The 19,942-nt window shown below is 39.6% G+C and overlaps 1 pseudogene; it reads right to left on the bottom strand.

Moving 5' to 3' along the window:
- Positions 1-1,873: 1,873 nt before the first annotated feature.
- LOC103721131 lies at positions 1,874-13,866 on the bottom strand (annotated as a pseudogene).
- Between the last annotated feature and the right edge of the window lie 6,076 nt (positions 13,867-19,942).

The following is a 19,942-nucleotide window of genomic DNA, read 5'->3' as shown; positions in this document are numbered from 1 at the left end:
TCCAAAGGGCATTTAGATTTGGAGGCTGGCCAATAAGATTAAGACAAGAGGCCGTGGGTGCCCAAATTGCTTGAGTGAAAGGGCAATGAAGAGATGAGCAGCAGTCACACCTCAAACACTATACAAAGGACATCCGGAGCTTATTCTCCATCCTTTCCTTGCATGGACCTCACCTGTGTGCAGCTTGTTTCGAAGGGCCAACCACATGAAGACCTTATCCTTTTCTGGCACTTGACACTTCCAAATTATTTTGAGTTTTTGACAAAGAGATATATTTGATAATAAAAAACTATATGATTTGACAAAGGGTTATATTTTATCATAATCTGTTGAAAGTTCAATATGATGCACTACTAGATAAAACATTAGACATGAGGAAATTGGGGTAAATAACCAAAATATTATTGGCATAAAGGTTGAATTTTTTCTTGAATGTGATAGGAGGCTAAGAGACTATTAAAGTGATAAAAAAGTGAAGCCTTGAAAGAGATGGAAGATGAGTTTGACTTGCTAAAGAACTACCAGCTTGTTGGGATTTTTATCGACAGGCCGCGCAAAAGATGGTTCAAAGATCTCGAACCTAGAAGAGAAAATAGAAAAGGAATGAACTTATGGCAGTTTCTATTTCATTTCTAAGATTGATCTGCTGATTTGCAAGATGGAATCGGCAATAAACATTTTAAAGCCTATTTGGCATAGTTTCTATTTATTATTTTTAATTTTTCAAAAACTAAGATAAAAAAACATGTTTAGTACTACTATTTTTATTTTCTATTTTTAAAGTTATAGAAAAAATATGAAAGTAAGAAATTCTTTCTTCAATATTTTTAGAAATAAAAAACTTATATTTTTAATCACCACAATCAATACTACCTCCATTACTGCCACTACCACCTTAGCTACTACCATTGTCGATGCTACTGTTGTTGCTGTCGTTGCTACCTTCACAGCCCCATCACTATTGCTGCTACATTATCACGGCTATCGTTGCTATCTCCACCACTATATTGCTGGCACCTCCACCACCACTATTGTTGCCATCTCTATCACTACCATCACTGCCTCCATTATATTGCCTTTGTTACCATCATATCTGCTATATCATTGGTGCCCTTATCATCACTACTATCATCGCCATCACCATCATCATTGCGATGCCTCCACCACACTATTGCTACCTTCATTGCCATATCTGCTTTATTACCTTCCTACCTACGACCAACACCATCACCATCTCCACTACCTCTATTGTAATTACTCCAATGTTTATCGCCATCGATATCTTTATTTTTCAAAAAATCATTGACTATATCAAATGTATTTTATATTTTAAGATTAAGAACAAAATAGAAATAAGATTTTTATTTTTCTATTTCTAAAAATACAAAAATGAAATTGATGCCAAATGATAGCTTAGTTAACTTGTTTTGTAAGTTCCTTAATTAATGCCGATTGTGTCGTCCCTTCTACTCTTTATTAATAAATTTGGCACCTAGAAAACTCAAAATTTTTGTGATAGTAGAAATTAAAAATAAACTGCGATGTCCACACTGGTGATCATCAAAGATCTACGCGGCAGAATGTTTAGACCTTTTGTTCATGATATGTTCACCTCAAAAATATTATAGGTTTTAATTAGAAGTTTCAGAAAATACCACGCACAAGTCAGGAAAATTAGGTTTTAATTAGATTGTTGCTAATGCATGCTTAGACAACGATGTGACTCGGCACTACTTATACCCCTCATGGACACATCCTGGAAAATTAGAAGTTTCAGAAAATACCATGCACGAGTCAGGAAATTCTTCTTGGTGGAACAAGAACATTTCTAACCATTGAATGTTTTAAATAGAGCACTATATATGGATCTTAGAACATTTGCTCTGTAGTTTTCATAAATAGCCAAATTTGAGTCAATATCTCTCAATCATACACAGGTGAACTGTTATCTAGAATGGCCTGGTGCTAGTGACCATCTTGAACCATTGGCTCCGAGGGTCACACCGTCCATCTCCGCTTAGACACTTGCATGGATTTGTGACAATGCTCTGACCATCAGAGCCAATGTCCAAGCATAAATTGCTACTATTACCTGAGACCTTGGTTGAGAACTGAAACTTAGATATCATCTTCCACATGGAATGTTGGTCGCAGCGAAGGGTTTCGAGCTTCACTGGTTTTCCAGCACCACCAGCTTTCAGATACATGAGAGTACCCTGCGGCACCAAGGCTTTCAGTGGTGTGTATGTCCAGGGTTCTGATTCAGTACAGTGGCCTAACTCAAGTGTCAATGATTTCCTCAGCACACACAAAGCAGATGAGGGATGGAAGATTATTGAGTATGGTGGAATGCCTGAAAGGCCAGGACCTGCATCATGAATTTAATGATGATAATCCAATCTTTATAAAAATCAGCAAGCTTGTATTTTGGTGCATGCAATTAAAAACTAAAGCCTTAAACAATTAATCACCGTTTCCTCTCAATAGCAAAAATGCATGTGCAAATGCTCATTAAGCCAGTCACATGGTAGAAACTACAATTGAATTTGATATTTGAAAGGATTTATGCATCAGTTTAACTTCCTACTCATGTTTGTAGCACATTCGTTTCTATCATCTCCATGATCGTTGCGTCAATAATTATTTGCGTGCACTTGTATACACTAAGATTGGAAACATAGCAAGAAAATCTCATTTAAAACTTTTATTAATAAAGCTCCGTTACATGCTGAAAAAGGTTTTATTAGCAAAGGACAATTAATTCAATTTTAGGAGAGTTTTCATATTTCAGTTTTTCAAGTTTAAATCAAAAATTTTATAAAAAATAAAAAATTAACAATTAAAATGGAAGACTCCTCTATTAACTGATATCAAGGTTAATGAGATTGGACCATTTGTTGATGATCCGTACCTAATGATGGTTTAGGTGGTCTAATCAGGGATTATCATGGTAATCCAATGATGGTGTTGCTTCTTCTTAAGGGAGGGAGTGTAATGGTTAACAGATATTCCTAAGGTCTCATTGACAATGTAAGAAATATTTCAAATGCTCGTTGGCCTGTGAAAGAATATAATTAACAGATATCAGGAAATATGCAGATTGTCGGGCTGGTGCATGCTTATTGGGACGCTGATCAACTTGGCAATGCTTTGGCTAACTTGGGAAGGTTATGGAGATATCCAAAATGTTGTAACTTCTAATAGATAAATGGAACAGCCTAAGGGCCACTTTTCATAAAAAGAAGCCGGAAAATGTAGGCTTTCATGAAAGAACTTATATTTTGTCATCTTACTTCTGTTCAACAATTTCTTAAAATGCTGTAATGACACGCAAACCAGAATATGAAGAGAAAAGGTACAATCCTACTAAATGATAATGTCTATCAGGGAAAAGAAAAGAAAGGTAATCTATAATCAAAGTATGTTACGACAGGTAAAAAGAATAATGAAACAAGAAGAAAAAAAAGAGACAAGAACAAGAGAATAGAATATTTCCATGATTTAGTTTATTGACTTACATCCATAGACAGAGACGATGCAACAATTTTACTATAGAAAATTGGAGATGACATAGTACAAGATTTCCTCACAAAACCCTAGGATCCAATATATCGAATCTCTTAAGCACTCAATTTTTCTCTCATTTTAGGGTTACAAGAGATATATATAATAGAATAAGTTGATTTAGACTCAAACTGGTGTTCTAAAATAATCAAGTTAGCTCGGTCCACACGGACTCTTCCCCCACACCTCCAGCTAACCATTCGTGTGTTCCAAACAAAACGTGTGTGGCAGCCTAGGAGACTTTTTTCTTCCGCTCCACAAAAAGGTCCCTGTGTGGCTCTCTAAGGCCTGTAAACTCAAGATATACTCAACAAATCTTTATCTTGCCTTGAAGTTTACTAAGTCAAGTATATCGAAACTCTACTCACTATCTCTTCGACACCTATCCCTAAGAGAACTAGGCTCTACCAATACCAATCAAGTCCAGCAATGCTTAAACTTATCAACTAGAAGTAGCTTAGTTAATATATATATTGGATTCTCTACCATGACTATCTTCTGAATTGCAATAATACCATTATCGATGATCTCTAGAATAACATGATACCTGACATCAAAGTGTTTGGCTCTCTCATGATACATTGGATTTTGAGCCGAGTCAATGGCACTATGGCTATCACAGTGTGGAACTGGTAACTATTGTTGCAAGCTAAATCTATCAACAAGACCATACAACCATATAGTTTTCTTTACTCTCTCTATTACAAGTATATATATATTGTTTCAATTGTAGACAAAGCAATTGTAGAATAAAGTGTAGCCTTCCAGCTAACATAACAAAAGAGAGTAAAAACATATTTTGTTAAAAACCTGGACTAACTTTCAAGATGTTGGACTTATAGCTTATGTTCTTGAAAGTCCATTCACTCCTTTGGAGTGTAGACCTTTGCAACTAACCATGCCTTGAACCGTGCTGCCTTAGCCCCAAGAATGCCTTCCTTCTTTTTAAAAATCTATTTACAGCCTACTGCTCTTTTACCCTTAGGCACCTGGACTAACTTTCAAGTTGTTAGACTTATAGCTTATGCTCTTTGCTATGATGAAGGTTCCTCACCATCAACACTCTCGACTACTGCAAGAGCATAAGCAACCATGTTTGCATATTTTGAAGGTGGTCTTATATGCCTCTTCACATTGCCAGTAGTAATACTATATTGTTGTTGTTGTGATACATCATCATGTATAGAATCCAATTTCTCTATTCTCTATTTGATTGGACTAAACTAGAGAATTTCCGACACTCTCTTTGGAGCTTCAATATCAACCTCCACCTGTTTGGTGACACCATGGTCCATACTTGTATTGTCAGTAGATTTCTTCTTCTATTTTACGCATTGCAGACTTATCAAAAGTAACATCTTTGTTAACGATAATTATAGGTAACTAGAAATCATTTGTACACCACAATTTATATTCTTTCACCCTATGTGCAGAATCTAGGAGTATGCATTTTCTGACCCTCGGTTTAAGTTTACCATCATTTACATGAATATATATAGGATAACCAAATATTCTCAAATCAGAATGTTTAATAGAATTATCGGACCATAGCTCATGCAGAATCTTGCAATCAATCACTTTAGATGGAGATCGTTGTATCAGGTACCTTGCCATATTAGCTACTTCGGCCTAGAAGATTTTGTTGAGTCTAGCATTTGAAAGCATATAATAAGCTCCCTCTATGAGTGTCCTATTTATCTATTTTATAACTCTAATCTATTGTGGTGTTTCTTGTACAGTGTGGTATCTCATTATACCTTCATTTTTACAAAACTCGTCAAATTCGCTTGAAGAGTTCTTGAAGCCATTATCAGTTCTTAGTGTTTTAATCTTCTATTTGGTCTACTTCTCAACCAATGCTTCCCAATATTTGAACTTGACAAACACTTAATCCTTGTGTTCCAAAAAATACACCCAAATCATTCTAAAATAGTCATCAATAAACGTCAGAAAATAATAATGTCCACTCATTGATGCAACTGTAGAGAGACCTCGTAGGTCTAAATGGATGCAATTCAATCTAACCTTGGTACTATAAATATCAATACAGAACTTTACCTTGCACTGCTTACCGAATACACAATATTAATAAAAGTCTAGTTTGCTTGTCTTCACACCATTAAACAAACCACTCTTGGACTAAATCATCATCCCTATCGTATATATGTCCTAATTGCATATTCCATAATTGAATAGCATTTGTATTTGACAATCTTGATGATGGTAAAACTACTACAATACTGGCTATTAGCTTACCTAGTCAGTAATACAAGCTATTCACCAACTTTTCTTTCATCGATATAAGGCTCCCTTGAAGACTTTCAATATACTATTCTCACTATTGTACTTATAACCTTGAGAATCCAGCATAGCTAAGAAAATGAAGTTCTTTTTCAATACTAAAGCATGCCAGACTTTTAAAATTCTCATAGCGCCATCATACATCTCAATTCGAATTGTTCGAGCACCAACAACAGCAATGGATTTATTGTCTCCCAATAGAGGTATTTTCTTTCCTAGTCCAATAGATGGAAAACCAATCTTTATTATAAGTTATATGAAAGGAACAACCAAAATCAAGAATCCAATTTCTCCTGAAGCTACTTACACTGACTGATAGAACCTCACTACCACCATTATCGGAATTTTTCTATGCCCCACTAGTATTAACTTTAGAGATAGTCTCTCTCTTTTCACCTTATCCTTTTCTTTCTGGATAAAGTCTTCTAATGTGCCCTTCCTTATGACAATGAAAACAGTGGATGTTTCTATGTTTAGACTTTCATTTGGATTTCCTTCTTGCCATAACCTTTTTTTTTTCTCCTACCTCTAGGTCAACCAAACATAAGCGACTCTAAAATGGCCACTTTTTCATGATCAACCGAACATGCCCAAATTATTTTTTCAGGCATCATATTCTGAGGAATGTTCCTAGAAAAAATATTTCAATGAGAAAATATTATGTCCGTGAACCAAACAAGTCCTTCAATTTCAAATTTAGTACTCGTCATCATGAAACCCTAATAAAAAAAGCCAAGACTTTAATACTACTGTTACGATAAGTAGGAAGAATAATGAAACAAGAAGACAAAAAGAGAGAAAAACAAGAGCATAGAATAATTATATGGTTTGGTCTATTGACCTGTGTCCATGACCTAATATAATGCAAAAGTTTTACTATAAAAATTTGGAGATTACAGAGTATAAGATTTCCTCACAAACTCTAGCCCTCGATGCGTATAATCTCTAAAGCACTCAATTCTCCTCTCATTTTAGGGCTACAAAAGATATATATAATAGGGTTAGTTGATTTGAGCTTGAATTAGTGTCCTACAATAATCAAGTTAGTCTGACTAGTGGTGGCTGTACTCCTGCACGCCTCGCTGATAATACGTGCAGCCCAAACAAAATGTGTATGGCAGCTTAGGGGATCTTTTTCCTTCGGGCTGGAAAGGGTCCCCTTTTGGCTCTCTAGGGTTGGTAAACTCACGGGATACTCAACAAAGTATCATACACTATTGCAGTAAGGGAATTGATCCTACTCTCCTATATATAGGCCAAGACTTGATGGTTTGCAAACCAGGTCCTCCTACCATCAGGTTACCAGACGAGCAAGCAATCATGTAAGTCTTGATTCGTTCAATGAAAGAAGAGGTCGGATTGAGGGTGGAGTCTGAAGAGATACAGGAGAATGACAATGGAGAAGATGATGAGTTAGTATATAAGGATGAACAGTGGCTGATACATTGCCACAGTAACTGGCACATAATTCCTACTCCCTATCGTACAGCAGCTGAGTCTCTTACAACCCATTTTATACACAGTCAGATCTAGTGATCCGTTGTGGGAATAACCAAAAACAGTTACAGTGAATACTCTGGAACCTGGGAGAAGAACATGCAGTTATAGTGAATACTCTGGAACCGAGTTCAAGTGACTGTGGAGCAGGATCAGTTTAGCTGATGAAGCAGCAGTGAAATGATCATCTTAAGATCCCCCCTCAAGCGGAGAGTGGGGTGCAACTCTCAGCTTGGAACAGATGAAGCGATGACGTGCCGTAGGAAGAGATTTGGTAAAGATATCTGCTGGTTGATCTTGAGTAGAGATATGAGATAGACTAATCTCTTTGGATTGAAGTTTCTCCCGAATGAAATGATAATCCACCTCAATGTGTTTAGTGCGAGCATGAAAGATAGGATTGGCCGCAAGAACCATGGCTGAGATACTGTCAGAGTGAAGAACCGTAGAATCAGAGATGGAGACACCAAGTTCTTGAAGAAGTCGCCGAAGCCATATCAGTTCCTGAGTGGTAACGGCCATAGCTCTGTACTCAGCCTCCGTCGAGGATCGGGCAACAGTGGGCTGCTTCTTGGCACACCAAGAAAGAAGATTGCAGCCGAGGAAGATACAAAACCCAGAGGTGGAACGCCGATCCTGTGCATCGCCAGCCCAATCGGAGTCACAGTAAGCTGTGAGGTGCAGAGAGCTTCGTTGATAATGTAAACAGTAATCAATGGTCCCTTGAACATAACGGAGGATGCGTTTAAGGTATTGAAAATGCAATTGAAGTGGGTGATGCATAAACTGACAGACAAAGTTCACAGCAAAGGAAAGATCGAGCCGAGTGATTGTCAGATATTGTAAAGAACCAGCCAGACTTCGGTAAAGCTCAGCATCTGAAAAGGGAGCAGAGAGATCAATAGAAGAGGACTTCTTGACCGGAAGAGGAGAAGCCAGAGATTTGCAGGTCGCCATGCCAGCCCGCTGTAAGAGCTTCTGAGCATACTGGGATTGACTAAGTCGCACACCGTCGGCATCAAAGAAGAAGCGAATGCCCAGAAAATAAGAAAGCTGACCCAAATCCTTCATTTTGAAGTGGGAATGAAGCTGATGAAGAAGAGTAGTGATGGCAGCAGAATCGTTCCCAGTAAGGAGAATGTCATCAACATATATTAGTATGTAAATAATTGTGGAGGCCTGCTGATAGAGGAAAAGAGAGGGATCTGCCGAGCTGGAACGAAAGTGATGTTTGAGGAGAAACCCAGAAAAGGTAGCAAACCACTGCCGTGGGGCTTGTTTCAGACCATAGATGGATTTTTTGAGCTGACAGACATGAGTGGGATGCTCTGGATCCGTGAAGCCCCTTGGTTGTTCCATAAAAACTAGTTCATCGAGATGCCCATGAAGAAAGGCATTGGACACATCGAGCTGTTTGATGGACCAGCCCGAGTGTAAGGCAAGAAGAACAAGCATCCGGATGGTGGAAAATTTCGCCACAGGACTGAAAGTTTCATGATAATCCAGTCCATACTCCTGTTTGAATCCCTGAGCAACTAAGCGAGCCTTGTACCTGGCTAGGGAGCCATCGGAGTGCCGCTTGATCTTATAAGTCCAGCAACAGCCGAGAATGTTTTGATCAGGAGAGCGAGGAACAAGAGTCCAAGTCTGCTGATCAACCAAAGCATTGAATTCTGAAGACATTGCCGCTCGCCAGTTAGGATCAGTGTTCGCCACGGAGAAGCAAGTTGGTTCCTGATCACCGGCATCCAGACTAAGAAGAGAGAAAATTTGCTTCGGGCGAAGTGACCCCGTCTTGGATCTTGTAACCATAGGATGCCTGACAGGAGGAGAAAATACAGAGGAACAGGAAGGGTGTGTAGATTGAGGAGAAGAGAAGGAAGATAGAGGTGCAGTGAAGGTTGAAGATGAAGTAGAAGTGGATGAATGAGTAGGGATGGTCTTGAACGGGGAGGACGGTGACAAAGTAGGAAGCTGAGAGGGAGGAACAAGTAAGGGCGTGGGAAGTAGAGGGGTGGATGAGATGGGAGATTGAACAGAATGAGCAAAAGGGAAGAAAGACTCATTGAAGCGAACATGGCGGGAGATGTAGACCCGGCCATTGGATGGATCATAACAGCGATACCCTTTATGGTTAGGGGAGTAGCCAATGAAGACACAAGGTAGAGACCGAGGTGAAAACTTGGATGGATGCTGAGGACGTACCCAAGGAAAGCATTGGCAACCAAATACGCGAAGAAAGCCATAATCCGGAGGGCGGTGATACAGAATTTGAAAAGGAGACTGGTGTTGAAGACGTGGAGTTGGGAGACGATTGATTAAGTAAGTAGCCGTTAAGAGTGCCTCAACCCAGAATTGAGGAGGAAGAGAAGAGTGAAAAAGAAGACTCCGAATCATTTCTAGAAGCTGGCGATGTTTGCGTTCAGCACACCCGTTTTGTTCCGGAGTATAGGGAGAGGAGCGTTGATGAATGATGCCAGACGCAGCAAACAGACGATGAAAGCGAGAATTAACGAATTCCCCACCACCTTCAGAACGAAATACTTTGATAGTGGAGGAAAATTGATTTTCAACTAAATTTTTGAACTCAACAAACTTAGAAAATACATCGGATTTCAATGCCAATGGATACACCCAGATGAATTTTGAAAAGTCATCCATGAACACAACATAGTAACGTAAACCAGTGGAGGAGTTCATAGGAGAAGGTCCCCAGACATCAGAGTGTATAAGATCAAGAGGACGCCGGGAGATGGAATTGCTGGTGGAGAAAGGAAGTTTGTGTCCCTTGGCCATGATGCAGAATTGACAGGAGGTAGTGCTGACCGAGGAGGAAGCAATGGAATTGTCCTTGAGAATTTGCAGCAAGGTGGATGAAGCTGGATGACCAAGACGGAGATGCCAAAGCGAAGGCGAGACCTTTGCAGATACTAAGGCAGTGGAGCGAGAAGAGGAAGTGGGAGGCGGAAGGAAGGAGAAAGGAATCCTGTAAAGCCCCTCAGTGCAGCGTCCCTGGAACAAGATCTTGCCGGTTGCTTTGTCCTTGATCACACAACCATCAGAATTAAAGTGAAGGGTGCAGTGATTATCAACAGCTAACTTGTAGACTGACAGCAGATTGTGAGAGATATTTGGAGCATGCAGCAGTTCAGAGAGTTTAAAATTGTGAGTTGGGGTGCAGAGAATACCAGTCCCGGAATGTATAACAGGAATTGAGGAGCCATTGCCCACGGTAATCCTATCTGAACCCTGATATGAAGATGCATCTGAGAGTGACAGTGGTTCGGAAGTATATGTGATGTAGCACCACTGTCGATAACCCAGTCACGGGAGACAGAGGAAGAAGACGGTGTAGAAAGAAGCGCCTGCTGATTTAGCTGTCTAGGAGGAGAGGAATTGTAGGTTGGATCCATTCGGAACCAACAATGAATTGCAGTGTGTCCTCTTTTGCCATAGATTTGGCAGTCAATGAGAGCTCGGGAATCCTTCCGCAGTCCAGGAGAATTCCAGTTGCTGTCCCACTTGTTGTTGGAGTGGGTACTCCTTGCTCGACCACGTCCTCTGGGTGAGAAGAAGGATCTACCTCGACCTCGTCCCCTAATGGCTGAAAGTGCAAGGGAATCAGCAGAGGACTGTTGCTTTTCTCTGGATAAGATAATGAGTTCCTCGCTGCAAAGCAGAGCATAGAGCTCATCCAGTGTGAGAGAGGCAGATCGAGTGCGAATTGATGTAGCAAAGGCATCATATGAGGGTGGTAGGCCATTAAGAATGTGTAGAATGACATCTTCGGTGTCAATTGTGGAACCAGCAGCGGATAGAGCATCAACTTTTTGCCGAACTTCATGGAGAAACTGCTGCATTGGAAGATCTAGTTTCCTTATGTTGTGCAATTCATTTTTGAGCTGCATTACATGACTCCTTGTAGCCGAATTTAATCGACATTCTAAGGTAGTCCAGATCTGAAAACAGTGATCTAGATTGATCACATATGGTAAGATGGAAGGAGAAATGGTGGAGTTAATGGCTGAAGCTAAGAACTGGTCTGTCAGCAACCAGAGCTCATAGCTTCTGTTCTTATCGGCAACGGAAGATGGAACACAGGTGGAAGTGCCATCTAAAAAACCAAAGAAGCCACTCGCTCTGAAAATACGAGTGACTTGAGACCTCCAGGTGAGATAGTTATCGGATTGGAGCTGGGTGGAGACTAGATTTTGTATTTTTGAAATCAAAAATTTCAACCTGGGAGAAGTTAAGGGATCATCCAAAGATCCTGATGATTCGGCTGACCTGGTGACTTGTTCAGATCCAGGAGACTCCATTTGATCGTCGTCTAGTGGAGGAAGAACTACTTCTAAGGAGAAAGGCGTCAGAACCTCCCGCTCTGATACCATGAAGAGATACAGGAGAATGACAATGGAGAAGATGATGAGTTAGTATATAAGGATGAACAGTGGCTGATACATTGCCACAGTAACTGGCACATAATTCCTACTCCCTATCGTACAGCAGCTGAGTCTCTTACAACCCATTTTATACACAGTCAGATCTAGTGATCCGTTGTGGGAATAACCAAAAACAGTTACAGTGAATACTCTGGAACCTGGGAGAAGAACAGGCAGTTATAGTGAATACTCTGGAACCGAGTTCAAGTGACTGTGGAGCAGGATCAGTTTAGCTGATGAAGCAGCAGTGAAATGATCATCTTAAGAGAGTCCATCTTGTATAAGCTGTAGATGGATTGGAACACAAGGGAAAGAGCTGTCTCGTGTAAGATCTAGTCTGGAATTTGGGTGGACAGGCTTGTCTCAACTAAATTCAAGCACTAAGATAGTATAATAGAAAAAACTACTCATGCATTTATGTATAAATGTGATAGTAACATTTGAGGCTTATATGGTCAATTGTACCTCTGAAGGGAGCTTGTATATAGCTTGTATCTTTTGCAACAAGCTGGAGTTCCGGGTCTTGCACCAATTATAAGAAAGCACCCCTTTGACCTCATCTCCGCCAATTCTTCCACCTGCAATATAATAGTTTCCCTGAAGTGTCCAAAGAGCCCAGTCCAAATCCAGTTCAGCTAAAATCCCCATCAGGCAGCTCAAGTAGCGGTCTTCACCTGCCTCTATATCTATTTGATTCACTCCGAACTCACTCAAGAACAGGGGCCACCCCTCATCTAGCAAAAATCCTGCCTTTTTTGCTATAAAAAAAAAAAAAAAAAGAAAAAGAAAATCCTGCCTTCCTTGTGATATTTCGAACCGTCCTTGCGCACATTTTGTTTGGATTCTCATTTTCCCACTCTTCCATAATGGGGAAACCATACCAATGTAGCTCGAATACAAGCTTTCGCGTGAATGTTAGCTTGACTTGTTTCCTTGAGAGGTGTCTCAGATCACTGTCAAACCTCATCCCAGACAGTATAACGAGGGCATCCGGGTTTGCCGAGTGCACTGCCTCTGCACCCTTTTGCATATACCTGCATTTCTTCAGTGAAGAAGTAGTTGGTTCATTCACAACGTATCAGGTTGCAACTTGGTCACGTAGTTGACAAGGGTAAATTTAACTCCAAAAGGCTTGCATGTAATCCATGCTAAACAAAAGAAACCAAGCAAGTTAACAGGATCTAAATTCAGAAGCTATAGCCAATTCATGTTGGATCTTAACAACTACATATACGCCCTCCTAACTCTTTAATGTTAGAAGATCATAGCTATTACCTGTACCAAAGGCTGACCTTCTGCCGAGGCCCTTTAAGCTCGTTCCTGAGGCTCATGCCGACAACATTGGCTGAACCATTGAAGATTGTAGCCATTTTTGTTAATCCCCTCAGCCAAACATCTGCGTGAAAGTACTTGTCCCCAAAAAACCCACTGCCATCATAGTCGTTGCAACACCACCCTGGCTTGCTTATGTGATTATCTAGGATCACCATGATGTTGTTGTCTCCTAGGTTCGACACCACAGCCTGGAAGGTTCTTTCAAGTATTAGCAAAACTCATAATGTAATGCAATTAGGAATATAAAATCTTCTTCCTTCACTAAATAATTGGAAAGAACTTTATTTATAAGAACCAGTAAGGATATACTATATTTCACCTTGAATGCTTGGATGAGTGTGAGATCAGCAAGAGCTGGGTTGTTAACTTCGATGGCAGCAATGGACTCCAACAGGCCAAGTGCTCGGAAGGACTGCCAGACAGTGAGGCTGGAAAGCGAGTCATTGGTCACCAAGAAGAGGGGCCAAGTGAACCTGACACAGTTGAAGCCCATGGAGGCTATTTTCTTTGAGATAGTGTCTAGTGGCTGCTTTCCCAGGCCCTCTGCCAGCATGGTCTCCGGGTGGGATGGCCAGGTGACGCATGCCAGTTTTACCCGTCTACCATACTCATCCACAATCCACCGGGAACTCGTGGAGAGAGGAAAGGCAGTTGTGGGCTTTTGGGTGTTGAGAAGAGTAAGAGAAAGGAGTAGCAGAGAGAGAAGAAGGGAAGGAATAGCCCTCATGCTTGTGGTTTAAGTTCAATGACCAGCTTCACCTCACTGGTAGCAATTGTTTTTCCTAATGAGCATGCAACTTTTTCCAGTTTCCACACCTCCGCAACCCTATAAGAAGAAAAGCATCCATCTGTAACAACTTCAATATATTAATGCGCGCGCGCGCGCTGAGAGAGAGAGAGAGATTATTGGATGTTATTACTGCCTCTGAAGTGCTCACACCAAAAACTAGTTGATTTGAAAGCCTATGCTTCAGATGGTCCAAAATGTAGGGAAACACTCCCTCAGTTAAAAACACAAACTCAACCAAGTATAGTCAACTAAGTATAAGTTTATGAATACAAAATTTATGAAAACTAGTCACCACAAATACCAATGCTAGGCAAACAAAATGTATGGATTGATTCTAAGTGGCAAACCATCAAACAGCTCAAAGATATACCCAAGAGACACAAGATTTAATGTGGTTCGGCATATAGTCTACATCCACGGGTCATGCTCCGATCAAACTTCTACTATAATAAACAAATTACGGTGATTTCTACTCAAGTATCAACATATATCACTTGAGCCAATACAATCTAAAAAAAAGAAAAAAGATAAGGGTTACCTCACGAGCATGAACAAGCTAACTCCAACACAAAATCTTCAACAACTTGTTGGAAGAAACTACACTCTTGAAAACACAAGCTTCAGTTAAAGTAAAAAAAAAACACAAGCTTCAATGAGTATCAATGGACATAGGAGTAGGACACACAAGCTCTCCCCAAATCCTAGCCGCCTGCCCTCACAAAGAGTTTTGATTTTCGTGCTTCTATTTTTATCTTGAAAAAATAGCACCTAGGTTTTAAAATTGGGATTTAAAATGACTTAAAGAGCCATTATGGGCTTGGACCAAAAGGAAAAGGCCCAAACCACATATCAATCTCTCCCTCCAAGCCCATGAGAGAGGAGAACTAACTAATGACTCCTCACCGGGAGCCTAAATCTGCCAATTTGGCGCAAAGCTCAAACTTTTTTTTGGGAAGCACTTTGGTCATCATGTCAGAGGGATTCTTATCTATGTGTATCTTCTCAAGCCGCACCTGCTGCTTGTCCACTACATCATGTAGCCAATGATGCTTCACATCTATATGCTTCGTATGAGAGTGATACATAGCATTTTTACTCAAATCCATAGCATTCTGATTGTAACAAAACACCATAAACTTGTCTTGCAATATTCCAAGCTCAAGAAGAAATCTCTTCATCTATAGCATTTTCTTGATGGCCTCTGTAGCGGTAATGTACTCTGCCTTTGTAGTACACATGCAATACATTTTTGAAGCTTTGACTGCTATAAAACAACTCCCCCAGCAAATGTGAACAGATATCTTGAAGTGGACTTCCAGTGGTCTAAATCTCCTGCCATATCAGAATCTGTAAAATCCTCTTACACTGGTTTGTAGCCACCAACTAGCACAACTCAAAAGTACCCCTCAAGTACCTGAAAATTCATTTCGCACCTTTCCAGTGATCTCTACCTGGATTTGAAAGAAACCTGCTAACCACACCAACTATTTGGGCAATATCTGATCGTGTGCACACCATAGCATACATAAGACTTCCCATAGCTGATGAATATGGAATGGCCTTCATAGATTTTCTTTTATCTCCAGTAGATGGACATGAGCATTTAGAAAGCTTAAAGTGACTAGCAAGAGGAGTGCTAACTGACTTAGCACTTACCATGTTGAACCTTTCAAGCACTCGTTCAACATATTTCTCTTGTGACAACCACAACTTCTTTGCCTTCCTATCACGATAAATTTGCATGCCCAAAATTTGTTGTGCTGCGTCTAAATCTTTCATATCAAAAGACTTAAAAAAAGCTTCTTTTAACTTCTTAATCATTTTTGCATCTTGATCCAAGATAAGCATATCATTCACATAGAGCAAGAGAATAATAAAGTTTCCACCACTAAACTTCTTGAAGTAAACACAATGATCTATATCTATTATTTTGTACCCATGATTGACCATGAATAAGTCTAATATTTTGTACCACTGCCTTGGTGCTTGCTTAAGCCCATAAAGATTTTTCTTCAACTTGCAAACCAAGTGCTCTTTACCTTTCACCTCAAACCCCTTAGGTTGAGCCATGTAGATCTCTTCCTTCAAATTACCATGAAAAAATGCAGTTTTAACATCCAATTGCTCTAGCTCAAGGTCCAAGCTAGTTGTCATACCCTAGGCAACTCTAATAGAACTCATCTTCACAACCGAAGAAAAAAATCTTATCAAAGTCAATGCCTCTCTTTTGGCCAAAGCTTTTAACAACAAACCGGGCTTTGTGTTTCACTAGCTTTCCATTGCCATCCTTTTTCAACTTGAATGCCCATTCGTTCTTCAATGCTTTTCTACCTCTAGGAAGCTCCACAAGCTGATAAGTGTTATTTTTCAGCAAAGAATTCATCTCTTTTTGCATAGCTCTCATCCAAGTAACCCTGTCTTCATAAGATTGTGCTTCTTGAAAGCTCTTCGGCTCCCCCTCACTAGTAAACATAATGTATTGTGAAGCAGGATATCTTGATGATGGTCTATGCTCTCTAGCTGATTTTTTGACCTGAGGTTCTGCACTTTCTTGTTGAGTAGATTGCTCCCCCTACTCATTAACCTCATCTTCAAGCGTCTCATCATCATCCATACCCATTTATGACATATCACTACCACTAGTTTCTGGTACCTCATCTCTGCTAGATTCATCTTGTACCTCTCCTCCATCTGTAGTACGCTGCAAAGAGGCAAAATAGGTACAAAATTGATAGCACCTTCTACCACATCCTTAGATTTCTTGGCTATTTCAGCATCTTCAAAAGTTTGGCCTTCATGAAAGACCACATCTCTACTTCTGATATTCTTCCTCTTCACTGGATCCCATAATCTGTATTCAAACTCTTTATTGCCATAACCAACAAAAATACAAGAAAGTGCCTTATCATCAAGCTTCGACCTTTCCTCCCTAGGTACATGTGCACAGGCTTTGCACCTAAATACCTTCAAATGTGATTAGGAAACATCCTTTCCACTCCATATTCTCTCTGGAATATCAAAGCCCAAAGAAACTGAGGGAGATCTATTTATTAAGTAACAAACAGTGAGAACGGCTTCACCCCATAATGCCTTAACTTAGCCATCCTTAGCATGCATTTAACTCTCTCTACAATGGTGCGGTTCATCCTCTCCGCCACCCCATTATGTTGTAGTGTACCCGAAACAGTTTTTTCATGCCTAATACCATGCCTCGAGCAGTAACTTTTGAACTCTTTTGATGTGTACTCTCCCTCGTTATCACTACGGAGACACTTCAATAGTTTTTCTATCTTTTTTTCAATCATGACATGAAACTATTGAAATAACCAAAGCACTTGATATTTTATCTTCAACAAATATACCCACACCTTGATGCATTATCAATAAATGTGACAAAATACCTATTGCCACCTAAGGACTCCACCTCAATGAGTCTACAAACATCAGAGTAAACTAACACAAGAGGATTAGATTTCTTTGAAGAAGATTTAGCAAAAAAAACTCTATATTGCCTGTCAAAAAGACAATGATCACAAGGGTTTAGAGTTTTACCTTTGGCAAAGAAAATGAGAAACATCTTTGCTAAAATTTGCAATTCCTTCTCACTTATGTGAACCAACCTCTTATGCCACAAGCTTGGAGACGACTTATCTTCGGTGACATATAAGTCATCTCTATACACCTTCTTATGTGTCTTATAAAGAGTGCAACAACGCTTTGCTTTAGCTACCACAAGTGATCCTTCAGTAGGATTTCATCTTCCATCACCAAAGCAATTAACATAACCTTATCTATCCAAGACATTCATAGAAAAAAGATTAAGGCGCAAATCAGAAACATGGCGTACATCCTTCAAAGTTAAAGTACACCCGGCATTGGTTTGAATGCAAACATCACCAATTCCCATAATCTTCGAATAACTCTCATTGCCCATCTTCACATTTCCAAAATCTCCTTCCTTGTACGAAGTGAAAAACTCCTTATAAGGAGTAGAATGGTAGGAAGCTCCGGTGTCAACAACCCACTCAACTTCTTCACCAAGATGCATACATTCATCCTCTTCATAAAAAAGAATTACTACATCTTTACTTGAGCAAGTAGCCATTGTATTCTTATCATGTTCTTTCTTCTGTGTATTATTCTCCTTTTGTTGTGCTTTCTATGCATAGCAATTTCTTTTCATATGCCCTGCTTTACCACAATGAAAACATTTGCCTTTTTCACCAAACTTTCCTCTAGACTGAGATCTTTCCTTAAATTTTCCGTGAGCTTTGTATTCTCTACTCTTACTTCTACCCTTATTCTCCATGACAAGAGCTTGTGCATTATCTGTATCCGTTGACTTTCTTTTTGTTTCTTCATTGAACAAGCTACTAGTAACTTGACTCATTGACAATACACCATCCGGAGCAGAGTTACTAACTGTGACAACCAAGGTCTCCCAACTATCCGGAAAAGAACTCAAAAGCAACAAAGCTTGCAACTCATCTTCAACCATTTTTATTGTACTCAATTGATTCACAACACTTTGAAATTCATTCAAGTGATCGGCAACGGGGCAACCCTCTTTAAACTTCATACTCATAAGCTTTCTAATTAAAAAGACTTTGTTCCCGACGGTCTTTTGCTCATATCTAGCCTCTAGCTTCTTCCACAACTCATGAGCATCGGTTTCATTAGACACATGATGAAAAACACTATCATCCAACCATTGCCTAATTGTCCCAATAACCTTTCTATGTAACTTTTGCCAAGCTTTATCATTCAAGTCTTTAGGCCTAGCCGTTTCACCCTCCACGGGCTTATACAAATCTTTGCAATAAAGAATGTCTTCCATTTTTGGTTTCCAAATTAACCAATTTGTATTTGTGAGCTTAATCATGGTACTATAAGAATCTTCCATCTCAAACCACACAAGTCAACCGCAAGCCACACAACCTTGCTCTGATACTACTTGTAGGAAAAATACTTCCTCACTTGGTGAAATCACAAACTCAACCAAATATGGTCAACTAAGTGTAAGTTTATGAATACAAAGTCTATGAAAGCTAGTCACGACAAATACCAATGCTGGGTAAACAGAATGTATGGACTGATTCTAAGTGACAAGCTTTTGTGCAAAGAAATAGCATTCTGGTGCATCTTAGAAAGAGCTTCCCTAGTAAACCTTTTATAGCTTTTGAAGGAGTTGAAAAGCTATTTCAAAATTTTTATCAAATATTTTAAATCTTAAAAGTACTCAAAAGAGTTCTAGCCCTCCAAAAAAGCATTTACCAAATGAAGCCTAGGTCAATTTTAAGGAAACAAGTTATAACCATCCCAAAACCAAAATAATGCAACCAACAAAACCCAAAAGACAAAGGCCGAGAGCTAATTCTGAAAACAATCAACTGTCGACAACCTACCAAAGGAATTAGCTTTCTATCTTAAATTAAAACCAAATTAAGAAGAGAAGCTCAAGCATACATCATCAAACTGAGGGAGAGAGAGAGAGAGGGCAAGTCATCGAGCCGAGATCTGAGCTTCATGACTAGATTCTTGGACCCTAATAGCTGTCTTCTGTCGTCAGGCCCGAGATCATTTCCCATATTAATCTGCAAGTGTTCCCACACCTAAAAGAGACATATTAGAACAAGAGTATCAATCAATAACAACATTCAAGTTTTTTTCTCAGAAAGTAACAGCATCAAAGCATTTAAGGAATGAATAATCGATCATCGGACATAAGGCTTATCAACAGTAAAGTTTTCTTTTGGTTTATCTTGAGGCCAGAAATGATCAGATTAGACCATGGTCCCGTCATCTAAAACTCCAATTCAACCAAAATGATAAAAGAATATTCGCTGACGCTTTTATCATAAGACAGGAGAGCATGCATTAACAAATCAAACTCCGAAGAGGATGGTTTCATCAGACCAACTAGGCCAGATTGTGAATAGCCCATTTTAATGACATATTTCATGTCAATGTCGTCCCTTAAAGATGACACAAATCGGCATTATTTATCCAATCG

Source organism: Phoenix dactylifera, unplaced genomic scaffold (genome assembly GCF_009389715.1).
Source record: "Phoenix dactylifera cultivar Barhee BC4 unplaced genomic scaffold, palm_55x_up_171113_PBpolish2nd_filt_p 000993F, whole genome shotgun sequence".
NCBI classification, from domain to species: domain Eukaryota; kingdom Viridiplantae; phylum Streptophyta; class Magnoliopsida; order Arecales; family Arecaceae; genus Phoenix; species Phoenix dactylifera.
Note: the sequence above shows the minus strand (reverse complement) of the source record. Positions and strands in the feature narration are given on the sequence as shown.